The sequence below is a fragment of the Choloepus didactylus genome, assembly GCF_015220235.1.
Source record: "Choloepus didactylus isolate mChoDid1 chromosome 13 unlocalized genomic scaffold, mChoDid1.pri SUPER_13_unloc1, whole genome shotgun sequence".
In the NCBI taxonomy this organism is placed as follows: Eukaryota; Metazoa; Chordata; class Mammalia; order Pilosa; family Megalonychidae; genus Choloepus; species Choloepus didactylus.
The window spans coordinates 1717288-1732663 of NW_023637588.1; the positions used below are offsets into that span (position 1 = coordinate 1717288).

General features: G+C 36.4%; 1 pseudogene; it reads left to right on the forward strand.

Moving 5' to 3' along the window:
• The first annotated feature begins 8405 nt into the window (after window positions 1-8405).
• LOC119524802 lies at window positions 8406-9321 on the forward strand (annotated as a pseudogene).
• Window positions 9322-15376: the final 6055 nt, after the last annotated feature.

A 15376-nucleotide genomic window follows, 5' to 3' on the forward strand; every position in this document is an offset into this window, starting at 1 on the left:
GAATTTAACAACTAATGCTAAATCAATCAAAAATTTAGGGAAGGCAGAGTAAAAGAGATGAAACATATAATGAACATACTGGGCATACATAAGGTAGAAATTGAAACTTCCAGAAAAACTAGAAGAATCTATGGAAATGAAAGTCACAACACAAGAGATGAAAGACATGATAGAGACATAAACAGCAGATCTCAAGAGGCAGAATAAAACTCAGGAACTGGAGAACAAGACACCTGAAATTCTACACAGAAAAGAACAGAGAGAAAAGAGTGGATATGTTAAGTTGATAAAGTCTTCAGACTTCAATTAGAGATACCAGTGAAGTGGATCTGATTAGGTCTAAGGCAAATCAGGCTAAAAGATATAGGATGATATTGACTGTGTTTTGAAACTTCAACTTCTGTGTGAGACCAAGGGAAGATATGTTTATTTGGTGTATGATTTATATTTCCTACAGCACATGAAATAATTTAACTTGTACAGTCCATTTATTCAAATACAATATTTACATGGAACTTTGAATAGGAAGTGAGATCTGGTAGTTTTGTACATGTTAGCATGAAATCCTGATACATCCCAATGTAATGTTGGCAGAGAATAAAAATGTATTTGCAGTGTTCCCCTGAGGAACTGGGGAAAATGCAGAAATGTTGGACTTCCCCACCTGGTTTATTACTGATATTCTCACAAAACTTGAGGACTAACAATTTGGTAGGGTGATCTCTCAATCCTGGTGTTTTGCCCTTAGAAAGTTTGGTACTGCAAAGAGGAGGCTAAGCCTACTTATAATTGTGCCAAGAAGTCTCCCCTAGGGAAACATTTTTGCTCATATCTGGCCTCTCTCTCTCTCTCTAAGGCCACATAGCAGGTGAACTCACTGACCTCCCTGCTACATGAGATATGACCCCCAGGTGTGAAAATATCCCTGGCAATGTGAGACATGACTCCCAGGGATGAGGCTGGATGTGGTATCAGGGGATTGAGAAAATCTTCTTGACCAAAAGAAGGAAGTAAAATGAAACACTATAAAGTTTCAGTGGCTGAGAGATTTCAAATGGAATCAAGAGTTCACTCTGGAGGCCATTCTTATATGCTATATAAGTATCCCTTTTCAATTTGTGGTGTATTGGAATAGCTAGAAGGAAATGCCTGAAACTGTCAAACTGCAACCTAGTAGCCTTGATTCTTAAAGATGATTGCATAACGATGTAGCTTACATGGTATGACTGTTGATTATGAAAACCTGGTGGCCCACACAGACTTTATCCTGTGTAAGGACAGATGAGTAGAAATATGGTGACAAAAACCTAAATGGAAAATAGGGAGGGATGGGGGAGATGGAATATTTTAGGTGTTCTTTTCTACTTTTACTTTTATTTTTTTTTTTTGGAGTAAGGAAAATGTTCAAAAATTGATTCTGGTGATTGCCAAAATATATGATGGTCCTATGAATAATTGATTGTATACTGTGGATGATTGTAGGGTATGTGAATATATCTCAATAAAACTTTATTTAAAAAAATTATCCACACAGCTAACCATTACAAATACCCTGAAGACATTTATCTCACTAAATTTTGGCTCATATTTTTGATTGTTTCATTTCTAAACCTGACTGTAAAACAGTGGAGAACACTCCACCCAATATCTCCTTTCATTGATTTTCTTGATGGCAGTTTCACAAGATCATGATGGAAGGAAGTTTTAATGTGTATAATGCAGTTCTGGCTTTGTCCGTTCATGAAATGCTTCATCAAGAAGTGGAAATACAGTCAGTGGGAAATGGAGATGGGCTGGCAGGTAATATCTCTTCCATTTGATAGCACATGTATTTCAGAAAGTGTCATAAATGTTACCTTCTTGGGGTTTCACATATACTCAAGCCTAGTACCTTAGGGTGTTCTCTCCAAAATGACATGGTTTTACATACCTGTTTCACTGTCTAGGAGGCAAGTCTAGGTATAAATATCATTAAAAAAGTGCCAACTGGCCAACTATACGATGACACCATGAAAAATTGATTGCACACCATGGATGACTGAAGGGTATATGAATATATATCCATAAAGCTGAATAGATAATAAAAGATGCCATTGGCTTCTTCAATGACTTATGAATCAAGGTCAATGCTCTGTTATTAAGGACCTCAACATAATGCCCACCTACTGATTTCACTAGGAAATATCAAGACAAATTTCATGATGCTCTTAGATGACAAAAGTGAGAGAACTAGTACTTTAAGTGGCTATGTAAGAGGGGCAATATAGTGGATAATTTACATAAATGATTTAGTTTAATTGTACAATCATTTCAGGTATTGATAACCTTGCTTTGCAAATGATACTCTAGGATAATTCACATAATAAAGGAGTGTAGCTAGATTTGATTCTTCCATTGTGACTTGTCTGCATGACACATCCTCAGAATGTTTTGATCCCCTTGTTTTTGGAGTTTTCTCCTGAAACTGAATGGTATTTCATAAATGTTATGATATTTAGGTCCTCCATATGTTTTCATTCCTTTTACTTCATTGTATGCTAATAATAAAGTTTCATTATGCAGCATGTATTAACAGGATCATGTATGCTCCCCAATTTGGGTTTTCTGTCCTTAATAACTGGCATACTTCCTAATAGAATGATGCATCAGTTTTTTCTGCACATGTTTCTTAGGAACATACAATTTAACAATCCTGATGGCCCAGTGAATTTGGATGAAGAAAGTAAATTGGAATCCAGTTATGACATTCTCAACTTTTGCAACTTTCCAGAAAGTTTTGGACTTAAAATGAAAGTAGGACAATTTGCCTCAGATGCACTACATGATCAAAAATTGTCTATACCTGAAGATTACAGGAATTCCAGAAGTAGATAGGACCCAATCACCATGCTTTATTTTGCACATATATAAACAAAATCTTGCTATGATGGTTTTATGTCTTCCCACTGCTCAGTAAATGGCCACATTTGAGCACTTAACAACTCACCTTTCAACTTGAAGAATTTTCTTACTCACACTCCAATGGAGGGAAACAAACACATTTATTAAAATATACATTTCTAAGTAATTATGTATTTCACATCATAGAATAAACATGTCATCCTATCAATTCAATTTAGGTATTTAGAATTTAAATTTAGTGATGATCCAAAACCCTAGTCTAATTGTTAATGGGTTAAATCACAGCTGTTACCTACACATATCTGATTTGCTTCAGACTCCTCACTGTATGCAGTGAGAAGTGAACTCCTGTATTCAGGAAAACTGCTCAGGAGAGCAAGCCTGCCTGTTGTTTTGTTCATATTACCTGTGCAGGGAATGAGATTTCCAATGAGACAGGCAAGTGTACACAGAGAGAAAGTTCCCACCTCACCTTTAAAACCCCAAATCACACACAGAATGGGAAAGGATGTGAAGGACAACTGTAGTATCAAAAATCTTTCATTTAGTAATTTAATTTTTATAATAAATAATATTCTCCGTTGAAATGACATTCTTTCTCTGCCCTGAAATAGCTTAGTTGAGTAATTGCTTAGGTAATTACAGGCAATATCATCTCTAGGAAAATCTCTTTTTCACTCCACCCCAGTAACCTATGCTTCATCCCCATACTGGAATTAAATACATGATATTATAATTATCTGCTTTCCATCTTGTTTAAAGGCTAATTAGATTATGTTGAAGGCATGGATCATAACCATCTTCAGTTTTCTTGTGCCTAACACTACTCTTGACACAGAACCAATGCTCAGAAAAGTTGTGATTGTTTACAGAATGGGTATTTCTAGTGTACAACATGTTGAGGACATAGCAAACCATAAATGAGTTCCTTTAGTTTCTGGTCTCCTCTAGCTCACAGTTAAGTAACAGGGACAAAACACAAAGGCATTTCATGCTCATCCTTAAAGGCTGCAGTAAAGGTGCATACAGGGACATATGGAATGGTATCTACATTAGGAGGAGGGGTTCATGGAGATCTTCATAGAGACAGTAGCATCAGTGTTATGAAATATAAATGAATTGTAAAATAAATTTTTGGCAGAATTATCAGGAATGCCAAAAAAATGTAAAACATCACTGCATGCAATATTCAGGGATTCCAAGATCTAAAAATGAAGGATCAATATGACAGGATCACAGAAAATACTAGGGATTGGGACTGAGACATGATGTATAAAAGGGGCATAAAATCAATATTTAAGATATTTTCATACTACTATAAATCTTGAAATTACTCATTGCCTTAATATTAAATTAAGTTGGGATATTCTAAATTTCTTTTTGTGATGAATATGTAGTTTATTTTCACAAACTACTTAATATTATTCCAGGACATGAGGCATATAATGATGAATACTATGTGATTTCACTTTATGAAATATATATAAATTGCAAATTCAAATAGACAATAGATCAGAGGCTGACAAGAGAGAAGTGGAATGGTTGCTATAGAGTGTTGATAGATATGTTAATTTCATCATAAAATTAATTTTCATATTGATACTTTCATTCTTTATATTGGAAAAATAAGTCTAGGTTTTATGTTAAAATCCCTGTAAATTGGAAGTTAGAATTGAGAGATACATAAAATCTTCCATATAAATGATGAAAGGCCCAAATCCCATGAAGGAAATTCACTTTTCTCCTCATCCACTTACATTCATATTAACAAGTCCTCAGAGATTGGGATGACATGAACCAATTTGTCTAATTATGAACTGGGAGAATTGCTCTCTCTAGATCATACAACATTAAATATCCAGCTGTGACCTACTGTCTTTTAAATTGGGTGTCCCAGTCAAGCAGTCTCTCACCTGAACATCATTGTCTGCATAAGGAGGCCCATGCCTGATCATGTCTTCCTTCCAGATGAAAGAAGTGTCTCAACCCTCATCATTTACCTGGCCAAAAAGTGGCAGTGGATCCACAGTCCTTGGTCATACCTCAGGAGAAACACAGCTCAGCCCAGTGAGTTCCAAAGGGGATGTTGGATGTAGTAGGCTGTGTGTGAGCATTTTCCCTTATTATTAGAACAAAGCAGAAGAGATGGCCAAAACAGTATGCCCTGAAATTCAGTGTTTCAGTTCAGAGGCTTATGTGGTTTAATTATTTATTCTAGTAGGGATTCCATTACTGTCATTCCAAGTCCTTCTCTTCTCAATGGCATCCATAGAAACATCCTCACAAGAATAGAAATAGGTTATCATAAACTATTTGCTAAGCATTCCAAAATTATCAGGAAGATGATGATTATGATAATGATGACAAGAAGAAAAACAGAAACCAAAATATCACAAAGAGTTATTGAGGGCTTCCTAGTGCAGTTTCCTGAACTCATTTATCTAAATACCTTTTTATTTCAACTGTACAATCATCCAAAGATACATGAGAATATATTTTACAGATAAGGAAACCAGCATGTCATTTTAATTTAATTTTTAAAAATTGCTGGTGTAGAAAGGAGTAAAACCAGTTTTTATCTTGGTAGTGAGACTCCAGACAGGAAGAAACTGGATAGTATTCTCCCTGGCAATCCAATGGAAGCTTCATTTTTTTGTCTCTCCACTCAGAGCAGTTGAATGGAAATTAGTCCCATTCATCTGTTTCCTCAGAACCTACAAAGTGTGTGGCATAATAAATAACCACCTTTAAAAATATCTCTGTTAACTAACTTCTTTAGTTCATAGGGACAGCACCAAGTATTAAGGATCCCACAAAGTGGGTGGCTTCCTGCTTTTGCTTTCATAATTTCCAAGAAAATGCAGTAGGACTAGAAAGAAGACAATTGTGCTTTAATATTCTGTCATGAATTTGTATAGAATCTATTATTAATTTAATAGGCTCTCCAACATTATGTTATTTAAAAATTTTGGCAGATTTTAATAAAACTTAAAGCAGTAAACTTAAATGGAAAAGGACAAAGGGAAAGTGTATCTTATTGTGTGCCCTGAGAGACAGTTTAGGAATTCCAGTCATTCCATGGTCCAATATCTTTAGATAAGATTGGCTTCAAAGTCTTTGACATATAATTTATAAAAGAAAAGGTAATTCATATTTCTTGGGGTAGTATTTCATCAATATATCTTCTCCTCAATTAATCATTAAAACCTAATATTAAAAACATGATTGGATATTTATTAGTGTCAAAAATTCCAGGGCTTGAAAGATTTGGGACTCATATATTGGAGCCTTGGCTTCCATGCTAGGGATTTCTCCCATCCACCAGAAAGCAATGAGTGTGTTTTATTTTTCTTGCAACCTGCTCTGGTCCCAGAAAGCAAATTGAAGCAGAACCATCAATTTCTACTCTTGAAAGGGAGTGAATCCATCTGTGAATAAATGTTTTTTTTTTTTTATTTGACAAATAAAGTTAATTAAAAAAATTAGCCAAAAAGCTACTCTTTTAAAAGGGAATTTATACAATAATTGGAGAGCACCACTGGGATTTCTATCAGTAGTACTACATTTTAGAGCACAATTTGGAGGCTGGGAATATAAATATTTCCTACACTAGTTGGAAATTTCACATGGAGCAATCATAAAATGACTATCATTAAATCATCAAGTGTAATTCTGATTCTAGAGCTTAAAATAAGAGCCAGTAGTTAATTATGTTTCATTTTTCTACTGTGAAACAAATATAAGAAATTAATAGTAAAATTAAACATGCATAGACCAATGCTACCATATACATATTCTTATTGCATTTATGTTATGAAATATCAGATTTTTATGACTGAAGAGGGAAAGTGAAATTTTCAAAAGGCTATTGTATTAAGTTGATAAAGATGTCATCCTCCAGGCGATACCATACATGAGTTAAACCAGATTTTAACAAGATGTATGTACCTTACAGAGAGACATAAAATACAATGTTGCAATAAAGGGAAATGTTTTTGGGGGGTGATGTGTATAGTAAAAGAATATTTAGGAAAATTTATAATAAAACTGTTTATGAATCCTTCAATCAATACTAATATAATGGAAACATTATCAGGTAAATGTACCAACAACATTCATGACAGCAGTAGTTTTAGAGGGATGGAATTGCAAGTAAAAGGCATAATGTTGGGATAGGAGGAGAAAATCAAATGTTATTGATGATTTTTTAAGCCTCCATAACATGAAGCAAATATTTTTTATATGATGCTTAGGCATTGATCATAATAATAGGTAAAATTAATAGATAATTTACTAAAGTACTTGGCCTTTTTCTATGGTAATTGTTCTTAACTGTAGAGGATCCTCAGTGGCCTCCTATTTAGAGCTTCTGATTTTATTGGTTCTAGAATCTAGCTTGGGCTTCTATATATTTTAACAGAACCATGGTATTTATAAATATCAACCAGGATAGAGATCTACTGCACTGAGAATTCTCCATATATTATTTTAATTAATTTCTTCCAAAAAACTTCTTAAGTAGGTTAAACTATTACTTTTTTATATCAACTGCTTAAATACATTTGCCTTTAGTACAGAATCAAGTTTTCTGGTTCTAGGTTTTTCTGACTCTTTTAAAGCCATAGGATGGACTGCCATGCAAAATGTGGTTCAGATGTCAAGACTGATGATGTACACACAGGCATGTACACAAGCACACACACACACATGCACACACACACACCAAGATTGCATGGAAAGCTTATTACCTGCATAAGATGGCTGTTTGTGTAGAGCAGGCTAGGACTTCAAAACTGGTCTCAAACTGGCTTGAGGAAGAAAGATAAGTGGCAGGATTGACGTTTCCATTTTTGTCAGTGGGTGATACTGGGTTCAGAGACCTTATTTTATGACTTTTTCTTGCATTGCTTCAATCTCTGGCTAATATCAATGGAGAGCACACTGAGATTTCTTTATCACCATAACCCTATTTGGTATGGAAGCAAGGTTGATGATGAGCCTTAAAAGCTCTCAGTTGTCAAAAATGAAAAAAGGGCATCAGTCTATTTATTACTTAGTTATATAAGATAGGAATAAATTGTCAAAATCCAGAGGATATATTTAATGGCATTTTGATGAAATGAAATTCATTTGACTGCTTCCTAATGTCCTTTAATTAGACCTTTTTTTCCTTAAAAGGAAAATAATATTTCTTATTCCTTATGTTCCTTCAATGAAGGAAACAGATATTTAACTGCATTCAAGGAGAGTCTATGTCCTTGCTCCCAGTGTCACTATGGTGGGTTTAAAGAGGCACAGGTGAAAGAAAATAAATTGGTGAAAAGGGGTTCTAAGAAGAATAGGGTTGTAACAGCATGGAAGTACTGCAAAGGTACCAGGGTTTACATTCCTTGAGAGTGAATAATTTATACATGAATTACTTAAAACCAAAATAAAGACACCGTGATGGGTGTAGGTATACTTACGACAAAACTCTCTTTTCTTTCCAAATATGCCCCTACTTTATGGAATCACAGAATGTAACCTTAGGAGTCTCAGAAATCCTCTTAGGGCTGCCAGCTGACCCAGAACTACAACCCCTCGTATTTGGGCTGTTCTTGTCCATATACCTGGTCACTGTGCTGGGGAACGTACTCATCATGCTGACTCATCTCTGATTCTCACCTCCACACCCCCATGTACTTCATTCTCTTCAACCTATATTTGGCTGACATCAGTTTCACCTCTACCACTGTCCCAAAGATGCTTATTGATATGCACACTCACAGAGGAGATATCTCTTATACAGGCTGCCTAATTCAGTTGTCTTTCTTTTATCTTTTTGGATGTTTGGACACTTTGATTCTGACTGTGATGACCTGTGACAGGTTTGTGGCAGTCTGTCACCCACTTCACTATATGGTTGTCATGAAACCATGGCTGTGTGGCCTGCTGGTTCTGCTGTCTTTTATCATCAGCCTTTTGGACTCCCAGCTGCACTGTTTAATGATATCAAAACTAATATTCTGTTCAGATATGGAAATCCCTCATTTCTTCTGTGACCCTCCTCAACTTCTTAAACTTGCCTGTTCTGACACTTCCTCCAATAAAATAATTATATAATTTATTGGTGCCATCTTTGCTGGAGTTCCATTATCAGGGATTCTTTTCTCTTACACTAAAATTGTTTCCTCCACTTTGAGAATTTCATCATCAGGTGGGAAGTGTAAAGCCTTTTCCACCTGTGGCTCTCACCTCTCAGTTGTTTGCTTATTTTATGGAACAGGCCTGGGAGTGTACCTGAGTTCAGCTTACTCACATTCACCAAAGAAGAGTGCAGTGGCATCAGTGATGTATACACTGGTTGCCCCCATGCTGAACCGTTTCATCCACAGCCTGAGGAACAGGGACATCAAGATGGTTCTGGGGAGAATCCTCTGAAGAGCACCCTAATCTCAACCTGAGTCATATTTTCTGGTTTGTGCAAAAGAAGAGAAAGAGAAACCAAACATCTGGAAATTAAGCTATGCCTTTTGGTTACAGTATTTTTCATGCTCTCTTTTCCACTTTGCTAATACTGCAATTATGCAAACACTGGAAATGGATTGGCTTTTATAACAGTGGTTTATTTGGAAATACAGTTGCAGTCTTATGATCATAAAGGTCCTAGGTAAGGCATCAACAATCAGATACCTTCACTGGAGGATGGCCAATGGCATCTGGCAAACCTCTGTTAGCTGGGAAGGCACATGGCTGGTGTCTGCTCCAGAGTTCTGGTTTCAAAATGGCTTTCCCTTGAGACATTCCTCTCTAGGCTGCAGCTGCTCTGAGGTCCTTCTCTCTGTCAATTCCTTTATGTGACTCCAGTGATCTGATTAACACCCAACCTGAATGGGCAGGTTAACACCTCCAATAAAACATTTCACTCACAGTTGATTGAGTCACATCTCCATGGAAATACTCAATCAAAGGATTCCAATCTGAACAACACTAATACATTTGCCCCAAGATTATATAAAAGAACATGGTGTTTTGCAGGCCATAATACATCCAAACTGGCACATTCCACCCCCTGGACCCCAAAATGATATGATCTATCCAAGTACAAAATAAATTCATCCAATCACAATACCACAAACACTTAAATCATTTCAGTAACAATAGTTAAGTACAAGATCCCATCAAAACCAGTTACAGGTGTGGCCTGTTCAAAAGCAAATTTGCCCTCTGGCTCTGTACCTGTAAAACTTAGAACAAGTTGTCTGCTGCCAATAGACAAAGGACAGACAGTCATAGGATAAACATTCCCATTGCCATAAGGACAAACAGTAAGGAAAACAGGGTTTAAGGGACAAAAATAATTCCTAAAAGTCACAGGAAAAATTCCATTAGATTTCAAGGTCGGAGAGTCATTTATAGAAAGACACTGTATCTTTGCTGCTTGCAAGAGCAGCAGTCCAACCCTTTCCAAAAGACTACATGGCAGCCCTTTGCTCTCCAAACTCTGGAGTGAATTCTTCAACATATCCATGCATTGGGGAAACAAACTGCTTGGCCACACCCTCCTCAAATACCAGAGCACCACCCAGACCCTGCTTCTCTGGGCCAAAGGCTCTCCCCTCTCTGAACAGTGGGCTGGTGGCCAGCTCTCCACAATCCTTAGGGAATTGCTCACCCTTTCTGGAGCCTGGGGTAGCAGTGCTATTCCTGAGCAGCGAGGTGGAAGGACCATGCTCTGCCTCTGGAGCAAACTCACCCTTTCCATGTGCATGGGCCTCTCTGTTCTCCCTGCCTGAAACTTCTTGACTCCAGACCTCACTCTCCATGGCTCTTTGAAGAAATTTTCCCTTCAATTTGTTCATCTTCCCCCTTCAGTCCAGACCAGCAATGGCTCTGTCTATACAGATCCCACAAAAATCTTGTTGATTTGGCATGAAGTTTACAGGGATCAAAACATTCAGACAATGGGACTTTCCACAAATCATTTCTGGATAAATGCATCTTCAATCCTGGCTTGTACTGAATGGCAGTCAGGTTCCATGTTTGAATAAATCCTCATGTATGGCTTCTTCACTTTTTGGAAGCCCAGAATTTTCTAAACTATCAGTTTCTGATTTCTTTGTACCCAAGATTTCATTTCTTAGCTTATCTTTGTCCTCCTGCATTTTACTCTAAGCTGCTAGTAAAAGCCAGGTTACATCTTCCACATGCAGTCTAGAGATCTCCTCAGCTAAGTATCCCAGCTTGTCACTTTCAAATTCTGCCTCCCATCCAACACAAGGACACAATTTTGTCAAATTCTATTCTACTTTAAAACAAGGATTGCCTTTCTTCCAATTTGCAATGTATCAGTCATCATTTCTGCTTAAGGATTTGTCAGAAGTATCTTTAGGGTCCATATTTATACCAACAGTCTCTTCAGAAGCAGACTAGGCATTTTCTGTCAAGCTCCCCACAATTACTCTAGAATCTCCCACTTATCCATTTAAAAAGCTGTTCCAATATACTTGGTATTTGCAAGATCAGCAGCACCCCACTTCTCTGTACCAAAATCTGTTCCAGTTTGCTAATGCTGGCATTATTCAAAACACCAGAAATTACTTGACTTTGATACAATGGATTTATTTGGTTACACATTAACAGTCTTAAGGCCATAAAGTGTCCAAAGTAAGGCATCAACAATCAGGTACCTTCACTGGAGGATGGCCAATGGCATCTGGAAAATCTGTTAGCTGGGAAGGCACGTGGCTGGTGTCTGCTGCAGAGTTCTGGTTTCAAAATTGCTCTATCCAAGGACACTTCTCTCTAGATTGCAGCTGCTCTAAGGTACTTCTGTCTGTGAACTCTTTTATATGACTCCAGTGATCCAATTAACAACCACCCTCAATGGGCAGGGTATCCCCTCCATGGAAATTATCCAATCAAATGTTTCACTCACAGTCATTGGAGCCACAGCTCCATGGAAAAACTCAATCACAGTATTCCAATCTAATCAACACTAATATGTCTGCCCCCAAAATATTACATCAAAGAACTTGACATTTTCAGGGACATAATACATCCAAACAGGCGCACTCTCATTGTTTTGTTTTCTCTTCAACTTTCTTTTCTGAATATTGCTCCTTTTACATGTCTTTTGGGTTGCAGTAGCATAGTCATGGGGTTGGGCATTTTATATAACTTTTGAGTCCCTTGTTTTTATATTTTTGTCTATACTTCATTTCATGAGCATCAATTAAGGAATAAAGAAATAATTTATGTACATGGTAAGAACCAATTTAATACAATTGTCATAATTTTGATAATCTCCTCTAAGGAATATTCCATTCAAATGATTTATTTGAACTTATTTATATGTTAACCTGGATGCCTGGCAAAATATTAAAATTTAATCTACATAATTAAAACAAAAACAGTATAAAGGGAGGATCTAAACACCATTTGTTTCTGTTATCAAAAGCTAGCATGATGTAGCAAGAGATGTATTCCACATCTTTTCTCAAAAATATGAATGTTATCCATTATCTCACAAGAAAATGTGAACATGCTTTGCCATTCTTATATCTACTATTTTCCTTCCTTCTTCACCTAGATCCTCAACAGAAATCTAAGAATTGCTGCAAGAAGAGATATATGGTTTTCTTGTTTTTATTATTAGGGTCATTCAGAGGGATGCATTATATGCTGTCTAATAATTTGGGTAAGAATATTAGATATAGTAAAATGGTTGTGTTTTTATAAATTCTTTGAATAACACAGGGACTAAAAATGTGGGTAGAAATTCCTCAATTGGACTTCTAAATATGTATTAAAAACTTGTAGTAGTATCTGTTTTCTCAGGGATACCCATCACATGAGAAGAAAGTGGGAAAATCTTTAAGGAAATCCTTCTTTTTACTCTATGTGGTGTTTTGAATCATGTACCCAAGTTTGGATATGTTTTTGTCTTGGTCCACTTTTTGGTGCATGTAAGCTTATTGTAAATAAGATGTCTTCAAAATGTTACTTCAGTTAAGGTGTGGTCCACCTGAATCAGAGTGGGTTTCAACATATATCTTGGTGTCCTTTATAACTACAGTAAAAGTGAAATGGAAATAACAGCCATGGGGATCATCCAGAAGCCAGAAGTCAATGAAACCCAGAGGACCAAGAAGAACACATTGAAATTCCCATTGCTATTTGATAAAAAAGTCAAGGAAAGCTAAAGTTTGTCTGCCAACATGAAAATCTACTTAGGCAGAAACAAGCCTCAGAGCTTTGTAAAGCCAACTCATTGTATGGTATTTATTTTGGCAGCAATGAAAATAAAACACTGTATAAATACACACTGTACAAGTCCAACACTTTTTAGTTTCTGTTCACCATTCTTCCACACTAAGTTTTGGCAGGAACCCTCAATGAGATGCCTTCTACTCACTATGGCACCAGCATCCTAAAATATCTCAATACTTAGCATCTTGCCTTTAATTCATCTATCCAACATGCAATTATGTCTTTTGTTATCTAAAATGTTACTCTCCAACTCTTATCTAAATTTTATCTTGTAACTGGCATCTTTTTCATTATCAATTCTAATTTAATATACATATTTAGGTTTTCCTCTAATCAGAAATTGACAAATGAATCTCAGATTTCCTCACCAGGGAGACATATTAACAATTATTAAAAGAACATCAGTCTAAAACATATTTTATGAAGCCTTCAAGATTTCTGATCCTAAAATTCTAAAGAAAATAATTTCTGGATAAAGGTAAACTTTATAGTTAGCAGAAATGAGAGTCTCTAGGGATATTTGTTGAATTTGGGCATGGAATGGCTGCAGCTTGGCATGAAATCATGGTCTGACTCTACTGGTTTAGGAGCCACAATCGTGGTATTTCTGACAGCATGGAAAAACATCATGTTGATTCTGCAGTAGAATAAATACAGAGGGAGTTATGCATGTGCCATTTCTTCTCCAGGGGATTTTCACCAACTGCTTGATTATATGGATTTGGGATTATTCTGGAAATCAGAGTAACATACATCTCCAGAGTCTTTTTGTGTCATAGAGTCAACTGTCCTGACAGGTGGTGAGACTGTGTGGTAAGCAGCATCTAAGAATCTCTCCATGTCTCCTACCTCCTCGTGTTTGTGTCTTTCTTAAATCCCTCCACTTGAATGTGTGTGGGACATAGAAATTCACCCCCAATGATTGAAATATGAGAAAACAAACAGGAAGTTATTTCCATAACTAGGTTCTAAAAGAATTTAAAAGGACCTGAATTTCTTCTTCTTTCCACTCCATTGTTTTATTGCTCTTGTGCTCAGATGAAAGCCAGTTTTCATGTAGAGTACCCCCATGAGGAGACCCAGGTGGGAAAGAACCAAGGAAATCCTCTGTCCAGTAGCACACAAGGAACTGATTCATGATAACACTAAAGTGAATGAGATTGGAAGAATATACTACACTGATTCAGTTTTGATATAACTGTAAGTGTACACAACATTTTTCTGCAGCCCTGGGGAACCCAGCAATATAAAGTGGGAAGTTATCAAATAAGTGTGAACATTTTAATTTTTTCCAATATGTCAGCTTATAGCAATGAAAAAGTAAAGTTAGAACTGGTCTGTCATTCAAATTAGGGAAATTATTAATCTCAACCCGTAAAACCCCAAACCACATCAAAAGTATATAGAGAGGAAAATAGTAGTTAGCCTTAGTGACAAAATTTTAAATAAAAATATAAATAGTTTCAGGTGGTTGATATGGAATTCCTTAGTTTTCCTAAACTATTTGAAAACTTTCCTGCATTTTCAGATATCAAAAGTCACAGAACTATTCTTTTAATTAGAGTGGATTTTTATTATTATCCGTGATACTTGGAAGTCAATTCTGGAGTAAATGCAAGCTTCCCCCCGAAAAGAGGACAGAACCAGATCTAATAAGAATACTGACATTTCTCTTCCTCCTATTCTATTATTGAGATTAATTTATTATTATAGAGATTTAGATAACATCAAACTATGTGATGAATTATCCACTCTATGAATTGAGCTATAAAGTCACACAACAATAAATACAACAATAGACCTGTGCTCTGTGCACTTCAGATAGTTGGTCCTATGTAAATGGGAGTTCTCCCCTCCAAGACTTCTCATGCTCTTCATGAGGTACATGCCTGAGTCTATCTTTCTGTTAGTCCTTTGGTCAAAGCCTCAGCCTTTTTTGTCCTCCAGAAAAATAGTGGCATCACACACACATTCCTCAGTCATGCATCAGCATGAACAAGATGCAGCTCATTATGTGTCATGGGAGACATTAAATTTAGGGTGACTTGGGAATATTGTTTCCTCATCGTTAATATAAATGTAATCATGGAGGCTGGTTCCTGCTATCTTGGAGGCTGTCACTGCCTCGTGTTTGAGAGGGCAAGTCCAGGACCACATGGAAAGCATGCACTTCCTTTCCTGAACTCCTGTCCTGAATCAAGGAAATTTGAAGTTTACATTTCTT